Raw genomic sequence first — 11,885 nt, forward strand, 5'->3', positions numbered from 1 at the left:
TTACAGCATGCATCCCAGCACACATTACAGTCCATCGAGGCTGGCCCTTGCTTGCTCACAGGGTGAGGCTCTGAGCTGCGTAACACCTTGGAGGTGCACCCGGTGGGAGGCTGGGCAGGGACACAGAGCCCCTCCAACCAGTCTCCTGCCATCAGGAACTGCTGGTCACTCACCGGGGACAGGGACACAAATCTCTGCTCAGTGGGAGCAGAGGAGCTCCCCAAGCCTGGCTGGACGAGCCTTTTGAGGTCCAGAAGGGTAATTTAAGTGTTTACACAATCTCAGTGTCAGAACCTGATAATGATTATCATTTATTGCTGTCTAATTGTACAAGAAGCAATGCATAAACAGTTAACCTGGCCATGTCTTGCCTTGAGGCGTCCCTTAGCCGAGTAAATCCAGCTTAAATAATGATTCTTAGGAGAGAAAGGGACAAGGCTGGCTGCGTGCCACATTCCCAGGTGAGTTGAGTGTTAGCTTATCTCTGCATCATAGGCCACTGTGGGCTGACATGAGCTGACTTTTCTCACTACAAGAAGCCCCAGGTGATGAGGTGGTCACCTACAGCTCTGTCCCCTGTCATTCACCATTCTGGCAGCGTCCTTGCCAGCTCATCACCTATCCTAGGCAGGTACCAACACCCAGACACAGGGTGACACCAAGGGCAGCTACCTGCAGCCTTCTGGAAGTGGCTTGTGCTGCATCTTTTCTCCACTGAAGCACCACTGGAGAGCTGACCAAGGAATCCTCCATCCCAACGGAGAGCTGCAAAACATCTCCCTACTAAAGATGTTCCATCTTGCTTGCACTTGATTTCAGGTCAGCATCTCTCTCCACGCACCATCCCTTCCTCCTCGTCTGCTGCTTGTGAGCAAGATGGGACAGAGCAGGAACATTATCTGCTCCAAAGCCCAGTGCAAATGGGCTACCAGTGAGCCGAGCAGCTCAGCGTACGCCTCCCAGGCAGTTCACTGCAATGACAGGTACAGACGGGCTTTGCTCCCAGGCCTGGAGAGCAGAGTGTCCGGGAAGGGCTGCAGTAGCAGGTGGATGAACGCCAGAGCAATACTTCAAATCCCCACAGCTCCCAGGAGTGAAGAGTGACACCAGTTCCCCTTCTCTGTTGCCTTCATCCTCTTCCTCTCACACAGATACTGGACAGCACTATGCGCATCAGCCCCACTGTGAGCTTTTTGGAAAGTGATACCAAAACAAGGCAGGGAAGCCAGATGCAGGGAGAACATCCAGGCTGGCAAGGGGCACCTCCAGGAAAGCCTGGTGCCTGGGGAGGGGAGGAAAGGCACTGTTTACAACAGCAGCTGGCCCAGCAGCTCGCCTTTGTCCTGATCATGGTTCATGTTTATTTTTGCATCAGCCAAGGCCTCTCACCCTTGTTTGAAGGCAAGGGAAAGGAAAGGGCTCGTTTCCCTCAATCACACAGGAATGCCAGCTGTGGTTTGGCAGGGGATGGCTTCAGGATGCCTGTGAGAGCAGAGCTGTGTCTGTGAGGCTGCCCGAGGTAATGGCCTTTAGCCAGGAGAGCAGGAAATAAAGAGCTGTTAATTATTCCTGAGCTTCTCTCTCCCATACACCCCCTGCACACATGCACTCACATGGGGATGGGCGAGGGGGTGTTGGCAACATCTCAGCCATCCAAAAATGTGCATTTCTCTTTGCTATTTTCTCTCTCCCCTGTGGTCCAAATCTCCCAGACCCACCTCCCATCATCTCCCACATGTTCACCTGCCGTCTGAGCAACTTCATCTCGTCGTCCTCTGCAGACAAGCTATGAATGCTTCCCCTTTCCTGTAGTTCCGGCGGTGCAATCCCCTTGGAGAAACACAATGTCCAGGGAATGGGTATTTGCACAGTGTCCTTCGCTTTGGACGCTTGTTCCAGAACAGCAGGAGGCCGGTGAGGGATCAGAGCAGCGCTGCCTGGGCCATGCAGTGCTTCACCCTGCTCTTGGCTGCTGGTGCCCAGCGCCTGAGCCTCCTGCAGCCCTTAGAAAACCCAGATACTGGCCATTTCAGATTGCCAAATCAAGCAAATCCAGGCCCCCACGGTAGCATACATGTGGTAGATATGTGACCGGGGAATAGGAAACAGCACCTGCAGCTTCCTCGGTGCCTTGCCCTGGACCGAGCACTGAAGCTTGCCAACGGTGTGCTGGCAGCTACCCCATGGCCCATTAGGATGCTCAAGCAATAAATGCAATATCTGGGACTGTAGAGACTGGCAGGGACTAGTACTTCCAGGCAGCATTGGAGGACCTGGAGCAGGAGGGAAGCATGGGTTTGTGCCATGTGCTGGGCCACTACAAGCTTGCTGTAGCAAGCACCAGGCACAGGTAGGGACCATCTTAGCCTGGCACCCATAGACAAGCAAATGGCTTCTGCCTCTCAGCAGGGCTTAGCGAGTGGGTCCAGCGCCACATGCATGCAGTCACTTCATCCCAAGAGCAGAGCTGGCTAAAAGCACAGAGAGGAGTGCCCACAGCCATACCATGCTGCTTCCCTGCTTCTTTGGGTGAAACACCAGCGGGGGCACAGAGACAAGCTTGCTCCCACAGGCACAGGCAATCAGAGCCAAGAAATCCAGCAAGGCAAACAGAAAACAAGCAAATGGCACCCAGAAAACAACGTGCACAGCAGCACACCAGCTTCCAGGCTCCAAGCCTTTCAACACGAGAAGGGAAGTGTTTAGCAATTGGGCATTCTTCAGAGTACAATGGGGAGACAGCCAAACTGCAGCAAGGCTGGCTGGGAGAGGGTCATGAAGCCTGAGCAGCAGCATTACAAGGAGAAATGGGCAAAGGCTGCACATACATATGCTGCTAGCAGGTCTGGAAAACCCCTGCAGCATCCCACCTGCAGAAGTGACAGGTAGGCATGGGAAAGGCTTTGTGACTCCTAGGAATCAGCATTGGTGAGCAGCACCTTATCAACAGTTGTGAGCCTGGAAAACAACATCCAGTTGTGAGCCTGGAAAACAACAGATTTGTTTATGGCTGAAGTTCACAAAGCACCTGACCTGTAAAATAATCCAGCCTTCAGAGCTGTGTTTGTTCACTACAGAATGGGAGAGGGAACTTGTCTGAGAAAGGGCACCTAGGGACAGGCTTGCTGGGTGAGTGAAGCAGGCTCAGCAATATTCCAGCAAAGGAAGTAAGAGAGAAAAAAGCAAAACACATCCAAGAGAATAAGCAGAGATAAAAAGCAGAAGAGAAAGATAACTGCAAAGAAAGGTCTGTGGGTGGTGCCGAGAAAAACATGAGAATGGAAAATGACGTGCATATGGTTCCTGTACAGTCACCATGGCAAGAGAAATTGTTATCCTAAAGCTTGTAGAGCAGAAAAGCAAGGGAAAGACCCACCCTGTCAAAGCCGTGACTGAGGGTTTCAGATAATGCCCATGGGTGACACTGCAGGTAGTGCAAATTTGCAGATAAATGAGTGCCCAGACTAGCTCAGTCAAAGCAAGGCAGCTGCATGCAGCTCAACCTCAAACTCTGTGTCAGAGTGGCACCAGGACATCAGGGGATTTGTCAGTGAATAGAAATCTCTTCAGCACTCTGGAAGTGGAGTCGGCGCAGCCCAAGCAGGCAAAGCCACGCTGAAGTGGCTATGCTGGCACAACCACAGCATGAGTTGCAGGGTGGAAGTCCCACAATACCATGGGAAGCAATGCAGTTGGAGACTTTGGTTAATGCAGGCAATACCACCAGCTCACAAATCCAGTGCCACCAAACCTCAGAGAAAGTCTGTGCATTACAGGCAGAAGAAAAACACAAGGAAGTCCCTAATCCAAGTGACGTGTTGTGACATGCCTCTACTAACGCAGAGTAAAGTACCCAAGATGGATTTCCAGGAGGGGCAGTCTTACAGAAGTGGTACCAATAAAAAGAAAGGAATGGTTCATGCAGTGCAGGATCTGCCCAGGGAAGATCTACTGCACTGGAACTAAAAATAAGGGAGGGAACAGAGTAAATTGGAAGAGAAGCCCCTCCACCAACAAGGCAGAGCCCATCAACCATTCTCAGTCCTTCATGTGACGTTTTCCTTCTCCACCAGCCTGATGTAGACAGTCACAACCCTAAGTTAAAATGCAAGTGGAAGAATGGACTGCCAGCAGCATGCCAGGCTGGCAGGACAATGTCACAGCAGATGACATTCTGGGGTAAGGCACTGAAACACCACCCTTCACAGCCCTGGCTTAGGTCTTCAAGGAGAGGCAGAAGCAGGTTTCAGCTTGGACAAAAGCAAGATGAAATTTTCAGCAACTGTGGCACCACTGAAGGGACACCTGCTGACTTCCAAAGGCAACAGCCTTCCTGCCAAAAAGCAAATGCGAATTACCAGATGTCCTTTCAGAGACTATTATGATTTGTAAAGTATCTAATAGACACTCTTGCCTAAGTGTCTCTTTATCCATTGTATCCTTCCACACGAAAATACAACAGATAAACAAGATCAAGAGATTTCCAATCTGAGATGAATACTGATAGCACAGAGGGCATCAAAACAATACTTATCTGCCAGTTTTCGAGGCAGATAACTTTGGATTCTGTTTCAAACTTTGGATTTCTCCTTAAAGAAACTGTTCTCAGATTCTCTGGAAAGAATCTGAGAATAAACCATACTAAACTAAGACCCACAAGTGCTCATGTCTACTAGTTTATCAAGACAGCATCAAGGAGATTTAAGAGGAAAAGGTGTTAATCCCAGACAAAGGCACTTTAAGGAGTTCAGCAGGACACAGAAGGAAAACAGCTGATAAAGGACTGACAGAAGCCAGGACAGACTCATAAACCCTACTCTGCAGAAGAAGCCAGGTACAAAGCAGTTCTTGTCAACCCCAAAGACTGGAGCTTCTGGAGTACCAAATAGCTTCCAAAATAGACATAAGATGATGCAGGCTCAGAGGACAGAGAGATGAGTCAGAAGGCAATGACAGTCCTGCTGAGTTTGGCTGCCCAAGGATACACAGCATCCCTGCAGGTGCCTTGCACCTCAGCGGTGATCCAATATGGTCTGCCCCAGGGGTAGCCACCACCAGAGCACACGGTTTATTCTTCCGTCAGATCATGAGATGGACAAGATGGGAAAGCCTAGCTGATGGGTTAGGGAAGTCTGGAAGATACTTCAAAAGAACACAAGCCTGACACACCGGAGTCATATAGGAGCTTCTGCAAATCCTTCCCAAAGCACTGGAGCAAGGTGGTTTTTTTAACCTGATTAATATTGTACTAATACTTTGGGATCAAGCATGGCTTAAATCTTGGACAGTGGTAGGAAAAAGTCATGATGCAATTGAAAAACCAGCTGCAAAGAACTGAAGGTGTCCCAGGCAGAATTAAACCTTAGAATCATGTAATACTGCAGCCATTGCTCCCTACATACCGATGTATGTTTACGCATTCTTGTGTGGCCCCCATGCCACTGTCAGAGCAGGTGCAAAAGAAAGAAAAAAAACCAAAACACAACAGAAAAATAAAACAACCACCCCATAACCAGTGCACAAAGGGAATTTTGTTATGTAAGAATTTATTCTTCCTTTATCAAAAACCGTCTGGTACTCAGGGACTCATTTCTTTGTATTCATCCTGATTCCTGGACTGTATCCCAACAGCCTTCATGGCAGCCAAATACACAATTTTGGGTTTTTTTCCCCCTCTCCTGTAGTGTGACAGGAATTGTTGGCACTTGTGCTGTTTCCTACGCTTGTCTCCAGTGCTGCGGTGAGGGGAGCCTCTTGCTGCCAGGTTTCCTGCCTGTGTTTGCCTCTCAGAGGAGCCGTAGCTGTTGGGACAGCATGCAGGAGCTGGGGAGCTATAAGCAGCTTAGCTTGGACCCTTAGTGCACCCTGGCACCATCATGTTTGTCTGCAGAGCTGGGACAAGATGGGAACATGGAGCTCTTTGCCCATCAACTGGTACTCAGGAGAGACAGTTGCCCTTCCATGTGTGCCTGTCACTAGCACACATGGTCTCTACCAGCTGTATGCTTGGAAGGGATAATGTTTTCTGCACCTCTCTGCCCTCTCCAGTCCCAGAGAGATGTTTTCCCTGGCAAAGCCCAGCACAGCGCCCAGCACAGCATCCAGCACTGGTCTTCCATCAGTCCTGCTGAATGCAAAGTGCCCATGAGAGCAGAAAGCAACTCTGGAGATCAATGCTGGTAAGTCCTGGTGATAACTGTGTGCCCTGTGGCCGGTGACAGCAGGGATGACAGCTCCAGGGCTGACCCATGCCTGGTGCCATCTCAGCACAAGAAGTATTTAATCTCAGCTGGGAACTTTTTTTACATCTGGTCTCACTGTTCCCTGTCCACAGTCATTGGCCGCTTCCCTGCTGCCCTGTCCTTCCTCTCTTTTTGGTTTTGCTTCTCGCCTCCCCGAGGGATACAGCAAGCTCCCAGGGCAGGGACACCAGCAGTGCAGACATAGGCCCCCATCTCAGCATACACAGACAGGCTGCATTGCGCTGCTGCCCACCTTACCACAGTACAGGGAAGGGAAGGGTTATTTAAGCACATGCAGTTACAGTTAGTGACTGTTGGCTGTTGCTCAGCCTCCCAGCATCAACCTCCAATACACCTCCTGGCATACATATTTATGATCCCAATTATCACTGAACAAAAAACCCAGGTTGCTGTGAAAATAAATGATTTTTAATCTAAATTGCCCAGTTTACATACTTCACCCACCTCTGCTTAGCAGAACAGCTGGTGTTTACCAACTTCTCATTACTGCTCCAGGCAACACAGGAAGGTGCTGGCTGGAGAGGACCAGCCACTCTGAGATAAGACGAGCTCAGGCTTACCTCTGCCTCAGACTCTCTGCTCCTCCACATCACTGCTGAGCTTCCAGCAGAGGCAGGCTGTGCTGGAGGCCAGCCTCTGCCAAAGTCCAAGGCTGATAGAGATGGATAAATGATGTGACATCCTGGGGCACCAGCTACAAAACCTAGGCACCGAGCTCCAGGACAGCTCTGCACAGCCACAGCGTGCCTTGAGCAGGGCTGGTGCAGCAGCAGCAGCTGTGGTTGATTACTCTGGTTAAGGGGAGGCCCCAGTGCAGGTCCTTGGGATGGGAGAGGCGGCTCCTGCCCACACCCTGGATCTGTGCAGCACTCCACTGAAATTCAGACTTCCCTCCCAAGCAGCATGTGCTTTCTCTGCCCAGCTGCCAGGCTTTGACAGTACTCAGAGAGGGTTTCTACTCCCTGTTTAACCCATGGGATCTGAGGCACGGAGTGGAAAAAGGCTGCGTTGGAGCTGTATGGTACAGATGGGAAAAGAAATGTCTCTCTATCCAGTCCAGCCTCCATCCAGCACAGGCCCAGTGAAGATTTGCAGCATTGTACAGTGAAGGAATGTTGAAAGATGTCTGCTGATAATAATTATTATCGTTGGGTGTTGTATTTCTGCAGGTGTCATGGTTTAGCCCCAGCCAGCAACTAAGCCCCAGACAGCTGCTCGTTCACTCCCCCCAGGTTGGGATGAGGGAGAGAATCAGAAGGGTAAAAGTGAGAAAACTCATGAGTTGAGATAAAGACAGTTTAATAGGGAAAGCAAGAGCAGCGTGCACAAGTGAAGCAAAGCAAGGAATTTATTCACTCCTCCCCATGGGCAGGCAGGTGTTCAGCCATCTCCAGGAAAGCAGGGCTCCATCATGTGCAACAGTTACTTGGGAAGACAAACGCCATCGTCCCGAACATCCCCCCTTCCTTCTTCTTCCCCAGCTTTATATGCTGAGCATGACATCACATGGTGTGGGATATCCCTTTGGTCAGTTGGGGTCAGCTGTCCCAGCCGTGTCCCCTCCCAGCTTCTTGTGCACCCCCAGCCTGCTCGCTGGTGGGGTGGGGTGAGAGGCAGAAAAGGCCTTGACTCTGTGTAAGCCCTGCTCAGCAGTAATGAAAACATCCCTGTGTTATCAATGCTGTTTTCAGCACAAATCCAGCTGAAAACTGGATTTCAGCACAAATCCAGCACAAAACACAGCCCCATACTAGCTACTATGAAGAAAATTAACTCTACCCCAGCCAAAACCAGCACAGCAGGAAAGAGTAGTTTCTGTGTAAACCCAAATAAATCTAGCTATCTCTACACTTCTGTCCATACCTGTATTTACAGTTAACAGTGCTTCCTTTTTCCTAATGCCTCAGAAGGCTCACACCATAGCTAAGATGATCCAAGAATTATTCTTGTCATGGTATTTCCACTGTCCAAGAATGAGCATATGTTAAAGAAAACCAGTCCCTCTTTACTCCAGGCCTTAAATGGCCCCCTGAGGCATTAAACAAAATGGGGTCAGAGTGCCAGCGTTGGCTCTTAGGTGGCCTTACGTCAGGACTGGTAGTGCTGGTGCCCAGAGGGTTGCACTGGTGAAAGATCAGAGCGAGACGGGCTGGCACCAGGTCGACATGGGCACACAGAAGCACCGAAGCCAAAGCAAGGAAGTTCCTACAGCACCCTTCACCCTTTGTAAGTGCTGGAAAGGAAAGCGCTGCTTTTAGCAGCCGTGTGAAGGCACATGCTGCTGCACGTGGTCCCTGTTGGTGCTATTTCCAGCTTGGCTGGCTGAGGACTGAAGGAAGGAAAACTCCTGGGACTCGGCATGGAGCAGATAGTCACATGTGGCTCAGAAATAAGTCACAAGCCACAGCAAGATAATGACACCTGGCGTAAGAGGAGATTTGATCCATACTTTCCCTTTCCCCTATTTCTTCCTCCATCTGTTTGGGCTGACATTAGTGCTGGTGAAGGAGGGCTGGACACTGGTGGCCAATGCCTACCATAGGATAAATACCTGCTGTGTTTCTACAGTCCTGCTCTTCCAACCTTCTGTTGGAGCAACATCACAGCTCTGGCCAGGCTCTGCACCCTACAGCACCTCAGGGTGTGTACCTCTTAAGTGGTCCCTGTGCTCCCTCCCTACATACACACACGGGTGCTCCCTGCTGTGTCTAAAAGACAGACAGCTTCCCACTGTGCCCCAGGAATGATGGACAATATCCCCCCACCCAGGAAGGCGTGGAGGACAATAACCCCCAGCCTGGCTGCCCCAGGACCTGAGCCATCACCTGGTGACCTCCTCTGGCACAAAGTCCCCAAAGCATGTTTCCCTGCCCACGAAACTGCGCTGGCGGCTGGAGGGACGTGGTATCCCCACCCTCCCTTGGGCGCAGGCCCAGGCACTGGTATACACAACTGACTGCTCCAAGTTTCACTCTATTTCCAAGTGTTATTATGGACTTTAATTAGCCCTGGCCATGCTGACCTCTCATCCCACTAGGAAAACAGCCCAGCTTTGTCAGAGCGTGTGGGAGCAGGTGGGCGGATGAGGGAGAGGGGAAATGATGTTTTATGGGACATTCCCAAAGAGCAAGTCTCTTTTTTTTTCCCCCAGGCACCACAAATTTGTTTGCTGTGATTTAAAGAGGGCACACTTGGTTAAAAACCATGGGCCAGATCCATAGTCCCTGCAAATCAGAACATCTCTGTTTGACTTCATGGAGCTTAGCTGATTTAGACCAGCTGAGACGCTGACCCTCTATGTTTAAACAAAGCCCATTTTTTCTCACTGGTGCTATGCAGAACAGCCTCAGGTTTTGGCTCTGGCAGGGATATTTTAGTGGAGATGCTCTCTGCATGATTCATCCTCCACTGGGCTTAATTTTGACAAGAGCCACAACAGCCACTGGCCACCAGTATGGGTCTGGGGGCTCTGCCACAGATAGGGGCACAGCCACTCACATCCTGGCCCCCAAGTACGGAGCCTGGCCAGCAGTGCAGCACCAGCTGCTACAACCACTGGTAACAAAAGCCCCGCTGGATGCCTGGGCAGCAGCCTTGTGGTGGCCTTGGACCTCATCTCAGGGACCCAAAGGGCACTACTGAGGACCAGACCAGTGGGGTGTAGCAGGGCTGGGGAGCAGCAGGGCCGGGGAGCATCCCTAAGCAAGGCGCTGGGGGCAGGCAGGAGGAGAGATGGGTGGAGATCTTGGTGCCAGGGCAGGGCACTTCTGCACGACATGGACTCTCAGGTTTTCCAGAGCCATCAAAGCTTCCCTCTCTCCCCTCCCTCGATAGCCTTATGTCCAGTTGTCAAGCTGCCTTCTGGTATGAAGATGTGAGACTGTGCTTTTCCCCATGTATGAAAAGAAAAAGGGGAACTGACCTGAAAAACTGCTGAAAAGATCCTGTCCTAGCACAGTGAGCACCAGCCACCTGAACTGAGAACAGGCAGCCCTGTGGAGTGAGGCAGGAAGGTTTTGGGGACTGGTTCTCCCCCGAGCTTGCTGTATTTCAAACGGGATGAAGATTTACCTTCTCTGAGCTCAGGGCTGAGGCTCCTCTGATGGCATTGCAGGAATGCTTGTTAAACAAGCAGTAAACTATTCATTGCCCCGATGATGGATGCCTTGCAGGGATTAGAAGGCAAAAAATGAACTCAGTGTTTGTGAAGAGCAGCGAGGAAATAAATGTTCTGCATTTAGCATTTCCAAGGAGTGGAGCGCTTCAGGGAGGTGGAATGACTTGCAACAGGGCCTCCCTGAGAAGCCCCAGCTGGGTGTCTGGCCACTGGTTGTCAGAGCAAAGAGATGAGCTCGAAAAACTGCTCATTCTTTACTCTGCACCAGTCCAGACTGAAACCCGAGGTTGGTATTAGCCGGGAAGAGGCACTTGTCCGTGTGAGGCTGCAAACGTGGGCATTTATTGCTCTCTGGTGGTGAGATGGGCTGTGGAGGAGAGCTGTGTGCTGCTCCCGGTGCTGGGGTCTCAGGAGAAGCCTCCTCGGTGCCTCCTGCTCCTCCTGCTCGCTCCGCAGAGGAGTTTTTGCTTCTCCTCCAGCCACGTAGCTCAGGGCACTTGAAGGCACCTTGCTGCCTGCCGGGCAGCCGGCTTCTCCTTGGGCTGCCAACGGCCCATGCAAAGACAGCGCAGCTGTCTCTCCCCACCAAAAGCCCCCCTGCACCCCATCAGCACCCCTGCCCAGGGGGCTGGATGTGTGCCACAGTGCAGGCCAGTGCACCCAGCCTCGCCATCCACTCCCCAGTGCTCTTGCATCCCACGGGGCTCTGCAGCCTGGAGAAGAGAGGCTGGGGAGGGTGCTGGGCTGCAAAGCCTGGGCCGGGTCAGGACTGACAGCTCTTTTCCTGTGCAGGACCCATAGCTTGCTCATGCTTTAGATGCTGAAAATGCACATGGGTTGTGGGCCAGAAGAGGCCACCCTGGCTGCTCCAGTGCCAGAGCTGAGGCTGAACGGCAGAGCTGGGGTGAGGGTGGGCTCTGCCTCCCCCCCGAGCAGCTGCCCACCTGCATACAGGGCTCATCCCCAGGCAAGGCTTGACCAGCCCCTTTCATTTCTCCTCCTTTCCCTAATTCTGCCTCTCACTGCCAAAAGCTTTGGCGGTGCTTTGTACCAAAGAGGCCCTGGGCTCTGCAGAGGTATGGGTCACAGACCTCTGCAGAGCAGACAGGACAGAAACCAGACAGGAATAAATAAAGGAGTTGCTATTCAAATTAAAACACATTTGGGTCGGGCTGAGATGCCTCATGGGACCTGAGGTGTGTGAGGCAGCTGGGGGGGGGACAGGCAGGCACACGGTAGCACTCTCCTGTCCCCGTCCCGCGCAGGGCAGCCGCACTCCCGAAATGCCACCTGTTGCTCAGCACCGCTGCACCACATGCTCCAGCACTGCTGCCAGGGCCTCATCCTGCCCAGATGCCCAGCCTCAATGTGCCGCCTGGGCTGCTGTGTGCAGCCCTGCTCCCAAAAAATGAGGGCAGGGTCCCAAGTGCTTGGTCCCTTGGCTGTCAGGGACAAGAAGACCAAACGCTGCCAGCTCCTTAGGATGCAGTGCAGGACCTCTCCTG

The sequence above is a fragment of the Ciconia boyciana genome, chromosome 9, assembly GCF_034638445.1.
Source record: "Ciconia boyciana chromosome 9, ASM3463844v1, whole genome shotgun sequence".
Classification (NCBI taxonomy): Eukaryota; Metazoa; Chordata; class Aves; order Ciconiiformes; family Ciconiidae; genus Ciconia; species Ciconia boyciana.